The 14,302-nt window shown below is 41.1% G+C and overlaps 1 long non-coding RNA gene across 2 annotated transcripts in view; it reads left to right on the top strand.

The window, feature by feature from the left end:
- The window catches only part of LOC122558366, an 81,642-nt gene extending 67,340 nt beyond the window's left edge, over positions 1-14,302 (top strand). The window contains exons 3-5 of one of the 2 annotated variants that reach the window (XR_006314112.1): positions 6,057-6,116; positions 12,775-12,861; positions 14,199-14,302. This is a non-coding gene — a long non-coding RNA (uncharacterized LOC122558366). Of the gene's footprint in view, positions 1-6,056; positions 6,853-12,774; positions 12,862-14,198 lie in introns of those variants that run through there. The other variant, XR_006314111.1, reaches the window with a different exon arrangement.

Here is a 14,302-nt window from a genome sequence, read left to right as displayed (position 1 = left end):
TCTGTATGTAAGGATACGATTGAGAGAGGGTCATGTCATTTTGTGGCTAGTTGGTGTTCATGTATCCTCGTGGCTAGTTTTCTGCCTGTTTGTCCAATGTAGCGTTTATTACAGTTCTTGCACGGTATTTTCTAATGACATTAGTTTTGCTTGTTGTCTGTATAGGGTCTTTCAGGTTCATTAGCTGCTGTTTTAGTGTGTTGGTGGGTTTATGGACTACATGATGCCAAGGGGTCTGAGTAGTCTGGCAGTAATTTCTGAAATGTCTTTGATGTAGGGGAGAGTGGCTAGGGTTTCTGGACGTATTTTATCTGCTTGTTTGGGTTTGTTGCTGAGAAATCGGCGGACTGTGTTCATTGGGTACCCATTCTTTTTGAATACACGGTATATGTGATTTTCCCCTGCTCTGCGCAGTTCCTCTGTGCTGCAGTGTGTGTTGACTCATTGAAATAATGTTCAGATGCAGTTTCGTTTGTGGATGTTGGAATGGTTGCTTCTGTAGTTCAATATTTGGTCTGTATGTGTTGTTTTTCTGTATACGCTGGCTGTTCGCTCTACTGTGACATCAGGAATGGCAGTTTGTTGTTGTTTTCCTCTTTAGTGAATTTTATGCCTGTAAGGGTATTATTGATGGTCTTGAAGGTTTCCTCTAATTGGTTTCGTTTAGTGATGACAAAGCTCAGTGAGCAAACCTACATGAGACTATGCAGAAACAGAACTTGCTGGGAAAACTCAACAGGTTTAGAAGCACCTGTGGAGAGAAAACAAAGTTGAAGTTTCAGAACTGGTGTTCTGAAGAAGGTCACTGGACCCAAAATGTTAACTCTGTTTTCTCTCCACAAGTGCTGTCAGATGTGCTGAGTTTTCCCAGCTAGTTCTGTTTTTTTTCTGATTTCCAGCATTTGCAGTGCTTCGTTTTTTCTTGTTTAATAAGACTATATAATACTCAAACATGACTTCCTCGATCAACTTTCGCAATGTATCTAACTGCCCTAACCCCACCTCGTGCTCTCACTTTAACTATTTTCCCCCTCCATCCATTATTCTTGGTTCATCTCCTGGACGCCATTGTTGACAATATTGACTTCATCATTTAGGACCATCCCTACCTGGGTATCCCTGACTAGAAAGCCCCTTTTTAATCCAACAGCAGGACTACAATATCCTTGATGCCAGGCTCTTCCCTCCTCTGCACCTCCCTCTATGTTTGCCTCTTCTCCCTCCTACTCTGCCACTTTCTCTGCCTCAGACCTAGCCTTTCACCAAAACCTTTGACTGCTGAGTCCTGATCTCTATTGTCATTTGTCATCAAATAGCATGCCCCAAAGAAGATGAAGGAGCTGTTACTCCATATAGTGGTGGAGGGGTACTTTTCAGACTGGAAGCCTGTGAACAGTGGTGTGTCACAAGAATCTGTGCTGGGTCTACTGCTTTTCATCATTTATATAAATGATTTTGATATGGACACAGGAGGTATAGTTAGTAAGTTTGCAGATGACACCAAAATTGGAGGTGTAATGGACAGCAAAGAAGGTTACCTCAGATTACAATGGGATCTTGATCAGATGGGCTAATGGGCTGAGGAGAGGCATAAACATGAGGTGCTGCATTTTGGAAAAGCAAATCCGAGCAGGATTTATACACTTAATGGTAAGGTCCTGGGAAGTATTGCTGAACAAAGAGACCAAGGTTCATAGTTCCTTGAAAGTGGAGTCATAGTTAGATAGGATAACAAAAAAGCCATTTGGTATGCTTCCCTTTATTGGTCAGAGCATTGAGTATAGGAGTTGGGAGGTCAAGTTGCGGCTGTATAGGACCTTGGTTAGGCCACTTTTGGAATTTGCTCATTCCTGCTGAAGGGCTCTTGCCCGAAATGTCGATTCTCCTGCTCCTTGGTTGCTAACTGACCTGCTGTGCTTTTCCAGCACCACACTCTCGACTCTGATTTCCATCATCTGCAGTCCTCACTTTCTCTCACTTTTGGAGTATTGTATGCAATTCTGCTCTCCTTCCTATTGGAAGGATATTGTGAAACTTGAAATGGTTCAGAAAAGATTTACAAGAATGTTGCCCGAGTTGGAGGTTTTGAGCTATAGGAGAAGCTGAATATGCTGGGGCTGTTTTCCCTGGAGTGTCGGAGGCTGAGGGGTGACCTCATAGAGGTTTATAAAATCATGAGGGGCATGGATAGATAAACAGATAAAGTATTTTCCCTGGGGTGGGGGAGTCCAGAACTAGAGGGCACAGGTTTAGGGTGAGAAGGGAAAGATATAAAAGGGACCTAAGGGGCAACTTTTTCATGCAGAGGGTGGTGCATTTATAGAATGAGCTGCCAGAGGAAGTGGTTGAGGCTGGTACAATTACCTCATTTAAAAGGCATCTGGATTGGTATATGAATAGGAAGGGTTTAGAGGGCTATGGGTCAAATGCTGGCAAATGGGTTTAGATTAGGTTAGGATATCTGGTCAGCATGGATGAGTTGGACTGAAGAGTCTGTCCCGTGCTGTACAACACTACGATTCTATGATTCTAATGGACCCTTTGGCTTCTGCTCGCATCTTTATATGCATTGATGAATCTGGCATGCGATAAGAACATTTTCCTAAGGTACATAGTCTCATTTGTGAAGTATTTCATTGCAGAGGTGCATTTAATTCTGAGGTGTTTTTCTTTTAATGAGCATGTATGACATGGAGATGTTTGGAAAAGATCTTCCTGATGTTTGCTGATGGGAAATTTGACCCACCTGCAAGCTTCTGAGAACATAATGTTGTAGTTTCATCCCATTGTTGGGAAGCTGAGTTTTGGCCTCACACAAAGTTGCATTTCTCCGACTGGATGCTTGCTCCCGGGTGCAGCACAAGTTTCCAGGCATTGTTTCTGTCTTTGATGCCTGGTATTAGAGCACCATGAGTGCAGCCGCCATGCACCTAGACCCCCCAACCCTCCTCCCTCACCCTCTCTTGTTAACAATTCACATGATTATGCAGCAATTTGTACCTCAACATTCCTTGGCTGATATCTACAGACCGAACAAAGAAACAATCCTACAGGAACAGAGAAACAGCCGCTCAGGATTCCTACCCATCCCTACAACCGCACCATTGTTGAGATCGATATGTCGAGCTAAGGTTTTACTCACCATGCAGGGTGAACTGCTTTTGAAATTGTAGCAAGGATGAAAAGAGAAATGAAACATTATTGTAATATCAAGAGAAACGGTGGACTGTGTGGGTCTCAGCAAAGTCAATTGGAGAGAGGACTCTTGTTCCGTCTGTGGGTATTGGAGCCATTACAATCACAACAACATGCTTAATTACCACATGACAGTGTTGCTTTAACAAATAACAGTGAGGAATGGATGTGAGGAAATTGACTTTGATGCTGACCCTTGCCCTCCCTCCTCTCCGCCTCTCCCCACTGGTGGTTATATGTGGTTAGTTAAAATTGAGGAATATGGTGGCCTAAGTATGAAAATTTAGAACATCACGAGAGGTTGACAGTAAGCCTCAACCTTCCACTGTCCGACCTTTTCCACCTGGCCGAGTTATAGAGGGAACTGTAACCCTCTATTTTCTTATTTTCTTCTTTGTATCTTTTGGGGGATAGAATCATCCTGCTGGCTGTCCACTCTGTTTGTACTTGATATGCCTTTCCTCAGTTGAAATACCTTTCACATAGGAAGCTCTGATGTGCTGAAATGGTGTGAAAGGGATAAACTGCCTCACTTCCTTCGTTATCTTTCGCAGAAAGTGAGCATAAAACATTGTTGTCAGTCCATGAAGATTATTAGACCATCCATCAAATTCTTAAATGTGCAGCTCTGTAAGATTTGCTCATTGTGGACAGCAAGGGAAAGGCTAGAGTGGAAGACTAGAAACGGACAAAGTTGCGGCACACAACATCCTTCCCCAGATCTCTGTCTTCCACAGACAGTATCCTTACATAGTTCAAGTTGTGCTCAGAATCCAAACCAGAAATTGATCCAGGTTCAGTTTTGATTAAGGAACATGGGAACCAAAGGCATGACTTGCCATAGTGAGGAGACAAGAAAATTGATTCAATAATGTATTAAGAAAGCAAAATTTTATTCATAATCACTCATGCATAGTAAATTATTGTCACAAAAATAGTGCAAAGTTCTTTACAGTTAATAAACATAAAACATAGTAAACTTAAGATATTTTGAATTAAGAAAAAATGTAATACATGGGCGAAATTACATTTCTAAACGGAAGGCCAATTATATCAAAAATAGCATCAAGGCTAAACTAAATAAATTTCTTTTGTATGCCTTTTTTCTCAGGATGGCTATTAATAGGTGAGAGCTTCTAAAATACTACATCACTGTTAAAGTTTGGCTATAAGTCTTACCAAACACTGATGGCTGTCTGTCACTCGAATAGAGTAATGGAATAAGTTATCATGGGAAGCTATTGAAGCAAATAATGTGGAAGGGCTATTGAAGCAAATAATATAAATGGACTCAAGAGACAACTAAATGTATTTTTGGAGAGAGAAGGAATTAGATATGGTGAGAAGATGGCTAAGTGAGGTTGATCTATAAAAACAGGGGAGGGGAATAAACTGTGTACATCTAATGTTTTTCATTTGAAAATAAAGTTACTGTGTTTTTCGACAGAAAGTTGTATTGATGTTGAACAGACTGCTCTGAGGATGGGGTTTGTATACAAATTGGTGGCAGTGGGAAGGGTGCCCCTTCATCATATTTGATTCGAAGCACCTGACCAAGGCACATAAACTCTATCTGGATGCCTTATTCTCCAATCTTGGTACCTCTTTTAAAAATGAATCTAATCATCACAAAATCCATTGTTTTCTGGAATTGTATATCTTAGCAAAATCAAAATCTGATCAAGGTTTCATTTCAATTAGAAGGTTTACATTTTGTTTTTATTTTGGCACTGAGACTTATGCTAACTTCCTGCTTAATACCAAGGTTAAAATTATAAAGAAGCAAGTACAATTAACCATTTTCTGGATAGAATAGGCTGATTCTAATGACTAGGCCCAACCTGGCAAAAAAATGCAGCAATCAGCTAATGGTGCATTTTCTGTTTGTCTATGTGTGTAAGAAATTGAAGCAAATCCAAGCCATACAGCCCTTGAGCCTGCTCCTTTATGTTCAACGATCATGGCTAATCTTCCATCTCACCTGTGCTTTCCAGCAAAAGCCCTATATCACTTCCTGTCCTGTGGTACCAAAAGTCTGTTTCTCTCAGTTTTATTTATGCTCTAGTGGAGTATCCAAAATCATATGGGATAGAATTCCAAATACTCCCATTACCCTCAGAGTGGAAGAGCTTCTGCCCATCTTAGTCATAAATGTCCCACGACTGTATTCCTGTGTTCTAGATATCTGATGCAATAGAAACAACCTCTCTCAAATTCTGCCCTGTTGAGCCTCTTCAGAATCTTGAATTTTTCTCTAAAATTCCACTTACTCAACCTTGACGATGTAGGACAACCATCTCATTTTGGGACCCAAACTTGTGAACCTTTGTTATGCAAATATATTCTTCCACAGAAATGGAAACCAAGCAACATGCAGTACTCCAGGTGTGGTGTCACAAAGCACTGAAGAATTGAAACAAACTTTCCTGAATCTTGTACTCCAATCCCCTCGCAATAGGGCTAACATATGATATAGTTTCCTAATTGTTTGATAGACTTGCAAAGCTTTCATATTATTTTTTGACATAAAATAATATGCAGTTTATAATGATATGTTTTAAATGAAGGCTGATGTAATGATGCAGCTTTTTTGATGAAAAATAAACCAGCAGTTTTGTCTTAAATTATTGCTGCTTATCATGTTCAGAGCCAAAGCAAGCATCCATAAATTTGCCATTAATTTATTTTTCCCTACAGTAAACTCATGGACAGATTTTGCTTGCTTTGAACCCAGCTATCAAATGTTGACTTTCTGACTGAAAACTCTATCCCCTCAAGGTTTAAAATAATTCTCTTGAGCTAAATATGAAGACTACCCCACCCAATGTGCAACATTAACATCAAAATCTTTTTCTTTCTAGGCACAGCATGCAGATCATACTTTCCGGAACCTCCTGGTACATTATGAACTACGTCTGAACGTACATGACCTGCTGAGAACTATTTTTATACAGTGATGTTATTGTAGTTGTGTATCCTTTCTTCCACGCTTATAGCCCACCTCCCCACACTCACACACATATATATCACACGACTGCAAATGTAGAAAGGAAAGTTGTTTTATGGTAATTTTTACAACTAAATCTGAACATAAATTTGTTGTTCTTAATTGGAGAAAATACTAATAGATATATTATTTTCCCATCTGGATTTTGGAGCAGAGCTGGTTTCCTGAAGGAATTTTGCTGGCAGCCTCTTTCACCATAAAGGCAAGTTTTAATGAACAACAGCTGCTGTTGTGGTTTCCCCAAGTGAAACAATTGATGTATTTTGTTCTGGACGCACAAAGTGGAACAAAAATTAGCCTGAACCCCACATACATTGTAACTATGTGTCCAGGGAATTGAAATAAATTAAGCATGTAAAAATTGGATTTAAAAAAATTGTAACCCTGGGATTAATTCCCAAACCTGTTGCTTATGAACTGAAAGTCAGTCAAGAAAATAGGAAGATGAGCCACACATTTAGCAGTTCCCCAGTTCTTGTAATCAATATCATCCACATCTGTCATCTACAATGATTGTAGCATTTCAAGTAATATTTGTCTTAACTTACAAAAATGCAGTTTCTTTTAAGATTGTAGTTCGAAGAAAAAATTTCAAATGAAAGAATTACAACCCGAACTCCTGAAAAAAAATCAGTATCTTTCTGTGAACAGTTTTGTGGAGGCTGATGAATAAAGACAAACTCCAGCAGTCTAGTTGTTGCTGGAGACACTTGATTTGATTGTGAGAAACTGTAGCGTCCTCTGTATGATGGTGGTTGAATACTGAGGGAGTACAGTTCAAAGTCTGGTGTGACAATGAGTAGACTCTGTTTCATTTTAAGTTTGCCAGACAAAATATTGACAACAGGTGAAAATTAAGAAAAATAATTTGTAAACTTATCAATAAACTTTTCTTTCTTTTTTGGATGTAGGTATTCCTGACTAGGCTGGCATTGTTGCCCATCTCCAGTTGTCGTGTGGTTCACAAAGAACCACACAGTTTATGTGCTGTAGCGATACAACAGTGTTAAGAAGGGAGTTCTAGGATTTTGACATAGTGAAGGTAAAGGAACAGCAATATATTTTCAAATCATGATGGTGCGTGGCATTGTAGAATACTTACAGATGGTGGTGTCCCAGGCAACTGCAGCCTTGTCCATCAATGTTGGTAAAGGTTATGTGTTTGTCAGGTGCTGTTGAAGAAGCCTGATGAGTTGCTGCAATGCATCCTGTAGATTAGTTTGCACTGCTAAGTCTGTGCATTGCCAGTGAACAAAGAGAGTGAGTGTTAAAATGGTGGATTAGAGTGCAGATAAATGGACTGCTTTGCCCTGTATAACAGTGAAATCCTTTTGTGGTGTTGCAGCTGCACATTATCAGGCAAAGTGGAGCGTATTCCATCACACTCATGCCGTGTGCCTTGTAGAACATGGGCAGGTTTTGGGGAGACAAGTGATGAGTTCTGAAGGCTTCCCATTTTCCAGCCATCCTTTACCTGCGAACATCTGCCCCCAATCAGCTTTTGAATGTTCTTGCCTAATACCATCAAAATTGGCCTTTCTCCAATCTAGAACTTCAATTTTTAGATGTGGTCTATCCTTTTCCATCATTATTTTAAAACTAATAGAAATATGATCGCTGGCCCCAAAGTGCTCCCCACTGACACCTCAGTCACCTGCCCTGCCTTATTTCTCAAGAGTAGATCAAGTTTTGCACCTTCTCTAGTAGGTACATCCACATACTAAATCAGAAAATAGTCTTGTATGCATGAAACAAATTCCTCTCTATCTAAACCCTTAACACTATGGCAGTCCCAGTCTATGTTTGGAAAGTTAAAATCTCCTACCATAACCACCCTATTATTCTTACATATAGCTGAGATCTCCTTACAAATTTGTTTCTCAATTTCCCTCTGACTTTTCAGGGGTCTATAATACAATCCAATAAGGTGGTCATCCCTTTCTTATTTCTCAGTTCCCCCAAGTAACTTCCCTGGATATATTTCCGGGAATATCCTCCTTCAGGACAACTGTAATACAATCCCTTATCAAAACCGCCACACCCCTCCTTTCTTGCATCCCTTTCTATCCTTCCTGTAGCATTTGTATCCTGGAATATTAAGCTGCCAGTTCTGTCCATCCCTGAGCCATGTTTCTGTAATTTCTATGATATCCCAGTCCCATGTTCTTAACCATGGCCTGAGTTCCTGTTAGGCATCTTGCATTGAAATAAATGTAGTATAATTTATCAGGACTACCTTTTTCTCAGCTTTGTCCCTGCCTGCTTTGACTGTTGGACTTGCTTCTGTTCTCAAGTCTCAAATTGATCTCTTTCCTCACTATCTCTTTGGGTGGCACGGTGGCACAATGGTTAGCACTGCTGCCTCCTAGCGCCAGAGACCCGGGTTCAATTCCCGCCTCAGGCAACTGTCTGTGTGGAGTTTGCGCATTCTCCCCGTGTTTGTGTGGGTTTCCTCCCACAATCCAAAAATGTGCAGGTTAGGTGAATTGGCCATGCTAAATTGCCCATAATATTAGGGGAATGGGTCTGAGTGGGTTGCTTTTCGGAGGGTCGGTGTGGACTTGTTGGGCCGAAGGGCCTGTTTCCACACTGTAAGTAATCTAAATCTAAACCTCCCTGCGTTATACGCCCCCCTTAATAGTTTAATCCTCTCGAGAAGCTCTAGCAAATCTCCCTGCCAATTTAGGTGCAATCTGTCCTTCTTGTCTACCCCAAAAGAGATTTCAATGATCCAAAAAAGTGAATCCTTCTCCCATACACCAGCTCCTCAGCCATGCAGTCATCTGCTCTATCCTCCTATTCCTGCCCTCACTAGCTTGCAGCACCAGGAGTAATCCAGATATTACTAATCTTGAGGACCTCCTTTTTAAAATTCCTGCCTAATTCTCTGTAATCTCCCTTCAGAATCTCAACCTTTTCCCATTCTATGTCTGTGGTTCCAATGTGTACAATTACCTCCTGCTGACCCATCTCCCCCCTGAGAACATTCTGCACCCTCTCTGAGACACGCTTGATCCTCGCACCAGGAAAGCAACACACCATTCTGATTTTTCGCTGCTGGCCACAGAAGTGTCTGTCTGTACCTCAGACTATAGAGTCCCCTAACACAATCGATCTCTTGGAACCCGACGTACCCCTCATTGCATTAGAGCCAGTCTCAATACCAGAAACTTCGCTGTTCGTGCTACATTCCCCTGAATCCATCAACCCCTACATTTTCCAAAACAGCATACCTGTTTGAAATGGGGATAGCCCCGATGACCCCTGCACCACCTGCCTACCTCTCTTACCTTTCCTAGAGATCACCCATCTATGCGACTGTATCTGTGACTTTTCCCCCTTCCTATAACTGCGATCCATCACATCCCCTTGCTCTTGTAAATTCCTCATTGCCTCTAACTGTCTCTCCAATTGATCCATTCGATCTGATAGGATTCACAACCAACAGCATTTATTATAGATAAAATGCTCAGTAACACGTAAACTCTCCCTAAACTCCCACATCCGACAAGAAGAGCATATGACTCTACTGAGGGCCATTCTTACTTCATCCAATCTGCAGACCTAGAAAATAGCACCATCTTATGCCTCTACAAAACACTGCTCTTGGCTAACTTAATACTCATGGCTTATATTTTTCCATTTAATCAAGAGACATATCTCAATAAAACATAATCAATAAAGAACCCACTCTATTCACTACTGCAGACTTACAGCAAGGCTCCAAGGCCACACCTATAACTATTCACTTATCTGTCTCTGTCCTGTGACTTCTCCCAAACAGGTTCCTCCAAGACCAGTTGTGAATTTCACTGTTTGTTAAATTTCCCAGATATACTCCGATGTCCAGTGATCCATGAATTCAAACAGCAAAGGCAGTAACTGCACAAGTTCACTGCTGTGTCAGTTAGTAGTGTGAGTTTCTTTCTCTCTCTCTCTCCTGCATTGACCTTACCATGTGCTGCATTTGTCTGTTCCTCCCTCTTTTAAAAGTGCCATTGTTTTGACTTTTTGTTTTCTGCAAAGTTCCAAAAAAATGGAACAGTATATAAAACAGTAATTGCTGCTCCTGGAATTCAAGGAAATCACCTTCAACACCTAAAATACTTCAAAAAAAGGAGCAGCCTGTTACAGCCAGAAATTTGTCCCATCCTCCATCTTGGATTAACCAGACTTCTTAGTACAACTGAGTATTATGGACAGGTGGTTAGATTCTCTCTTGCTGAAGATGGTCATTGCTTGGCACTTTTATAGTATAAATCTTGCTGACCACAATTAGCCTGAATGTTGTCTGGGGTTCCTGCACATGAGCAGAAATTGTTTTGGTGTCTGAGATCAAGAGCAAAGATGCCCTGGCGAAACAAACACGTAACATTGGTGAGCAAGCAAATGTTGATTGACAGTACTGTGAATGATATGTGCCATTTGCCAATCAAGAGCAGACAGACGAGATGAGGGCTGTTGTAATGCAGTGGTGTGTCCCTCCCTCTGAGCCAGGAGGCCTCCATTCAAGTCCCACCTGTTCCAGAGATGTCTTATAACATATCTGAACAAGTTAATTACAATATCTAGATTGATGGGGTGGGACTTTGGTGGTGAAGTGGTAGTGTCTCTGTTGCTGTATGAGGAGACCTGGGTTCAAGTTCCACCTGCTGTACAGGTGTGTAATAACATCTCAGAACAGGTTGATTAGATACTATCTAGACAAAGAGAAAGTGTTCGTGTAGCACAGTGGTATTATCCCGACATCTGAGATAGAAGGCCCAAGTCCTAGTTGTTCCAGAGATGTTTCGTAACATGTTTGCACAGTTTGCTTCAAGAAGTTGGCTGTTGGGCTTGGTGATGGGATGTTTCCTGTGTTTTGTGGGCAGGTCTATATTGTTAGACACCAGTGTTCTAGCTCCACTGGATTTGCTTGTCTGTTAGTACAGCCTCTTCTGGAACAAATATCCAACACTGCCAGAGTTTCATCAATGTGCACAGCCTTTACAGTACTCAATGACTTCAGGCTTTCCTTGTTATCAATGGTATCCATATACAGAGGTTCTCAAGGAGGAAGCTGAGATAGATCATTCATTTGACTCTTACGGTTGAAAATGATTGCAATTGCTTCAAGTTTGTTTTTTTGCATTCATGAGCAGGGTTTCCCCAAGGTTGATAATGGGGATATTTTTGAAGCATTCTTCTCTGGTTCATTGTTTACTTGTTAATCACTGATAGTGAATCGTTCAAAAGCAGACACAATGGAGGTTAGCGCCACTTTTTGGCAAGAGTTAATAGGTAGGAGAAAGTGAGGACTGCAGATGCTGGAGATCAGAGTCGAAGAGTGTGGTGCTGGAAATGCACAGCCGGTCAGGCAGCATCCAAGGAGCAGAAGAATCCATGTTTTGGGCATAATCGCCTCATCAGGAATGAGACTTGTGAGCCGAGTGAGCTGAGAGATAAAGGGGAGGGGGTGTGGAGCTGGGGGGAGGGTAGCTGGGAATGCGATAGGTAGGTGGAGGTGGGGGTATGGTGATGGGCCAGAGAGGAGGCTGGAACAGATAGATGGGAAGCAAGATGGACAGGTCGGACCGTTCAAGAGGGCAGTGCTGAGTCGGAAGGTTGGGACTGGGATAAGGTTGGGAAGGAGATGGTGAAATCCACATTGATCCAGTGTGGTTGGAGGGTCCAAAGGTGGAAGATTCTTCCTTCAGGCATTGGGTACTGGGTGCAGATTTGTGGAAATGTACATTACATTTTTAGACTGAGTTTTGAATACTTCAAATAATTTGCATAATTTGAGAGTAGTCTGAATAATGGTGACCATGACACTATTACTGATTATTGTAAAAATCCATCTGGTTCACCACTATGCTTTAGGTACTAGGTCTGGCCCACATGTGATTTCAAATGAATAGCAATTTGGTTGACAATTAACTGCACTCTGAAACTACATAGGAGAAAATGAGGACTGCAGATGCTGGAGATCAGAGCTGAAAAATGTGTTGCTGGAAAAGTGCAGCAGGTCAGGCAGCATCCAAGGAGCAGGAGAATTGACATTTCGGGCAAAAGCCCTTCGTCAGGAATGGCCTGAAGAAGGGCTTATGCCCAAACCGTCGATTCTCCTGCTCCTTGGATGCTGCCTGACCTGCTGCACTTTTCCAGAAACATTTTTCAGCTCTGAAACCACATAGCAAGCCACTCAACTGAGCGGCTCACAGGGATGGGAAATATATGCCTGTATATGTCTGCATCTGGGGAAGAATAAAAAAGCTGGTACCTAGATTTTTTTGATTACTTCAAATCAGAGCCTTCATGGAATCTTGGTATCCTACAGTATGATAACAGGCCATTTGGCCGATTGAGTCTGCACCAACTCTCCAAAGTGGTCTCACCAGACCCAGCCCTCCACTGTATCCCCATTTCCAATGGCTAACCCAGCTAGCTTGCCCATTGCTGAACACTGCAGGGAAATTTACCATGGCCGATTCATTTAACCTGCATATCTTTGGACGTACTGAAGAAGTTTTGATAAAATGTATTTGTGCTTGAAAGGCTGAGGCAAAAATCCTAGCATTTTCTCCTTCCAGACTCTCCTGCTGTAAAAGCCACCATTATTAGATATGGAATCTACTGACAAGGACCCAGGCTGCAAAAGAAAGTGACAACCAAAACAGGTATGTTGAATCAACTGCAGTACTATTTCATCTGCTCAGATTTGTTGAGTGGTAAAGCTGATGCAGTAATAGAATTCAGTCATGTACCTGCCAATGAAATAACATCAAGGTAAGAGGCAAAAAAAACAATATTGACAAACAATGTGATTCTTTTATTTTTCGAAGTCTGAACTTTTGAACAAATTTCAGTACTGCATTGGATAGAATGCTGCTAGTCTTCGAGGAAGTTCAAATACAATCATTCACCAGGCAATTTCCCTGAATGGATGCATAGTAATAAAACTGTCAGAGAATTTTTACATGGAATATACAACTATAGTACCACTAAAGGAACTGCAGGAATGTTTGCACTGATACTGGACAGCCAAATAACTACAGGGCACTAATCTGCATGATCACTTTATAATTTGGATATGGTACTGGTTGACATATTGGTCGGAGCTGAAAATGTGTTGCTGGAAAAGCGCAGCAGGTCAGGCAGCATCCAAGGAGCAGGAGAATCGACGTTTCGGGCATGAGCCCTTCTTCAGGAAACTGAGTACATTGGTCGGAGTACATTTTTCACCTCTTTGGCTGACCTATCCAGATTCAGCCTAACCCAGTCTCCCCTCTTCATTCTTGCTAAAAAAGAGGATTCCTATGCACTTCCTTGTGATTTTAGCAGATATGCTGAATCTGTGTAAACCAGGGGAAATTTCATAACCTATTTAGGTGCCTGTATATTCGGTCTGTTAAGCCAATCAATTTCTAAATGGCAAATCGCCTCTACTAGTGATAGCATACACATATGGGGAATTGTGCAGCTTATTTTTTGTAATTGCTCCAAATGAGACTTCATGTTTAAATTTCTTCAGCTGCTGCAGTGTGGGTATGATCAGAAGCCATTTGAGGTCAGAAACATTATGAAATTTCATTGTGATTGCATGATCCGTGGTTCTGTCCACACTAGAAGAATTGAGGGGAAGAAAGTAACACTATGTACAATGGAAATGCACCTTGGAACTTCAAAATCCTAGAACTGTAAAGGAGTAAAATTATTCTGATAGTCTATTGATTTTGAAAAATAAAAGTAGGTTGACAGAAATAATGGTCGTGTTTCTATTTATTGCCAAAAGTCTACCAGTAACAGTGAAAGTGAGACAGGCTACTGATATTGATTTGATTTAATTTTCAAATATCAATTGAATGTTATATAATATAAAGACAACTCTAAAAATTGTAATCAGGAACAAACTTTCAATACTGCTTTATATGAACCAGAAATGTATATGCAGTTAACTGATGATGATATTTAAGCAGCACATACTGTACTATTTTGCCTATTCCTTTACACACAGAACACCTATTGTCTATGTCAAATTTGATTCATTTCTACCTGGAATGATACTCAATAAGTTGAACACACGTTTTGCCAAAGATGGATATCAAGAGGGTGCCTCCA

The sequence above is a fragment of the Chiloscyllium plagiosum genome, chromosome 17, assembly GCF_004010195.1.
Source record: "Chiloscyllium plagiosum isolate BGI_BamShark_2017 chromosome 17, ASM401019v2, whole genome shotgun sequence".
Taxonomy (NCBI): domain Eukaryota; kingdom Metazoa; phylum Chordata; class Chondrichthyes; order Orectolobiformes; family Hemiscylliidae; genus Chiloscyllium; species Chiloscyllium plagiosum.
The sequence above is the reverse complement of the archived record's forward strand: the minus strand, read 5'-3'. Positions and strand labels throughout refer to the sequence as shown.